This window comes from Bos indicus, chromosome 19 (genome assembly GCF_029378745.1).
Source record: "Bos indicus isolate NIAB-ARS_2022 breed Sahiwal x Tharparkar chromosome 19, NIAB-ARS_B.indTharparkar_mat_pri_1.0, whole genome shotgun sequence".
NCBI classification, from domain to species: Eukaryota; Metazoa; Chordata; class Mammalia; order Artiodactyla; family Bovidae; genus Bos; species Bos indicus.
The window spans coordinates 41,880,189-41,883,342 of NC_091778.1; positions in this window are offsets into that span (position 1 = coordinate 41,880,189).

A 3,154-nucleotide genomic window follows, 5' to 3' on the forward strand; every position below is an offset into this window, starting at 1 on the left:
AGCCCGCCCAAACCAGATAGGCCAATCGTTGACGCGCTCTCATCAGTTCCGTCCAGAGAAACCAATCAGAGCTGGTTTTTTATATTCACCAATAAACAGCTGAGCTGGTCCTTTTGAATGAACCAATTAGACGAGGGAGGCGGGACTAGACCGTTTTAAAAGACACCACTCGGAGTCGTAGCTGAGGCACGGACAGGGAATCTAGCCAATGAGGAGGGCTAGTTTGTTCTTTCTGTGTAACTCTGGAAAAATGCGCTGCGGAAGTGGGATCCAGGTTGGGGTGAAAAGAAAAAGGAGAAGATATGTATGCCCCGGAGCTGCTGTCTTCTTTCGGGATCCCTAAAATCTGAAGACTGTCCTCTATCCTGATTTTTTTTTTTTTTTAATTTGAAAGAAACGGGAGTCCTAGCTCCGTTTCCTGGGAAAACTGAGCGCCAGCTTTCTGGACAAGCAGCCGGGGCATTCGGTTCAGTTCAGCAAACCAGGAGTCTGTCTCAAAGCCGGCCCTCCCACCCCTAACTTTGAAGAAACAAAAGCCATACTTGGCCGTACGTGAACGTAGCTTGGGTTTTCGTATAATGGCAGGGCATAGAGAGCCCACATAAAACAGACCAGCGTTCAAAACCCCCGAAAGAGCGGCTTGAGACAGCGACTTGTCAATCAAAGGGGATAATTTAAAGTCACCGCCTCAGGAGTCGAGGATGGTTTAGGTGCCATTCTAAGACAGTAACTTTTTCCTCAGACGACCAGCAGAATGTCCTCGTAGTTGTTACTTTTACTCTTCTCTGTGTTATTCCTTGAACCCTGTAGTCCATATTTGACTAGGAAATGCCAAAGACCGAAATGTTTACTACTCTGACGTTTAAATGTTCAAATGTGTGTGTGTTTTTTTTCTGTCTTCAATCCACAATGTTAAAATGACAGAAAAGTCATTGCCCTCACAAGATGCTAGAAAAAAAAACTGCACAATTTGAGTGACTGCGAATTCCATCAGAAATATTAATACCTCCTTCCAATCATTATTCCCTGAGTTTCAACCCTGACTAGGCATTTTACCAGTTGTGTGGTCTTGATGAAGGCAGCTTCTCAGTTGCTTTCTTTTCCTCTGCTCAAAAAAGGGAATAAAAATAACAGCATTACCTCAGGGTAGTGTGAGGATTACAGAATGTAAACATAAGGTGTTTAGAACAGTAGACTAACAGAATCAGGAAGCAGGGGTTTTCTTTAGGTTAGCATAAATTTGTGGGCTTAATCCTTTTTTTCCTTCTAAAACCAAGTCAACCACTGCAGGGTATCCAACGCCCACTCTGCTGGCAAAGCCCCAGGGAAGACCAGTGAGGCCAGTGAGGCCAGTGAGGAGAGAGTATGTTGTGACAGGAAGTCAAGGATGGAAGTGGCCCATGTGCTATGTGCCAAGTCACTTCAGTAGTGTCTGACTCTTTGTAACCCTATGGACTGTAGCCTGCCAGGCTAGGGTAATTGGAAAAGCCAAAGGAATAGGGTTTTGGCATTGCTCTGGTCCCTATCCTCTTGGTTTCCTGGTCTCCAGTGTTTTCAGCTCCACTCTGCTCAAGCATGTGCATTGATACAGAAAGGCAATCTTAATGCACCAGACCACCAGGGTCTCAGAGCAGTTGTAGGGAAGCCCGTTCAGTAGCTTCTGTCCATCTAGAAGGCTGACCAGGCCCTGGGCTCCAGGGCAAACCTGTCATTCCCTGTAGCTTCCCCAAGACAGAGGATTACCTTGAAAGTCAGAGACCAGCCATGCTGCCTTCTATCTCTTGGAACACAAAGGCCCCATATATTAAGGGAGGGTGGGCATCCTTCCTTAAAATGGCAATGCAGCCTCTGCTTCATGGCCTCCACTTTGCCCAGTCTGCAATTCCCTGCAAGACCCATCTGAGGATGAGGCAATAGGAACTTAATAAGCTGCTCCAGTTCTATTTTCTGGTATCCAGTTTTAAATCCCCCTTGCATTTTAGCCTGATCCTGACTGTGTGGGTCTTTGTTCCAATGTCCCTGAAGCAGAGCTGGGGAGTCAAAAGGACTGTGGAGTCACGCATGCCTGAATCAGATATCTCCCTGAGCCTCAGTTTCCCATGCCATTATCTTTTATCAAAGGTGCGTGCATGTGTGCTAAGTTGCTTCAGTTGCATCCAACTCTTTGTGACTGTATGGACTATGGCCCACCAGCCTCCTCTGTCCATGGGATTCTCCAGGCAAGAATATTGGAGTAGGTTGCCATGCCTTCCTCCAGGGGATCTTTCTGACCCAGGGATCAAACCCACATCTCTTATGTCTCCTGCATTGGCAGGAGGGTTCTTTACCATTAGTGTCACCTGGAAAGCCCTTTATCTAAGGTGAAGTGAAGTGAAGTTGCTCAGTCATGTCCGACTCTTTGAGACCCCATGGACAGTAGCCCACGAGGCTCTGCCATCCATGGGATTTTCCAGGCAAGAATGCTGGAGTGGGCTGCCATTTCCTTATCCAGGGGATCTTCCCTACCCAGGGATCGAACCCGGGTCTTCTGCGTTGCAGACAGACACTTTTACCGTCTGAGCCATCAGGGAAGCCCACTATCTAAGGTACACAGGGCTAAATGAGATATGGAAGCACCTAAGACAGCCTTCCAGTCCTCTAATACAGGGTGATCTTGGGGTGGGGTGGGGTGGTAGGGGGTGGGTTTCTCTTCTGGACAAAAACTGTTTCTCTTTTAGCCCCTTCTCCTTTCCAGAGACTATCACAGAGGATCCTGCAGGACTTGAGTGGGGAGAAGGGGAGGAAGGAAGTCTGGATGAGTGTCCTGGCAGGCATTGTCCACAAACAGGGAGTTCTGGGGGCCCGACAGCCTCTAGTCCTGGGAGGCAGGAAGGGATTGGGAGTCAGTTCCAAGGAGAGAGGGGGCTGCTATCATTCTCACAGTCCTCCCCAACTCCCACCTTCCCCCAACTCTGCAGGGGCCCAAACTACATACTCTGACCTTGTTCCCATCTCTACCCCGACCTATAGGGGTGAAGTTGAGTACCTGAGTCAGACTGCTGATTTGTTGGGTGTATGACCTTGGGTGAGTCACTCAGGCTCACTGTACTTCCTTTTCTTCATCTAAAATGGAGATGATGTGGGATGTCCCTGGTGGTCCAGTGGTTAAGACTTC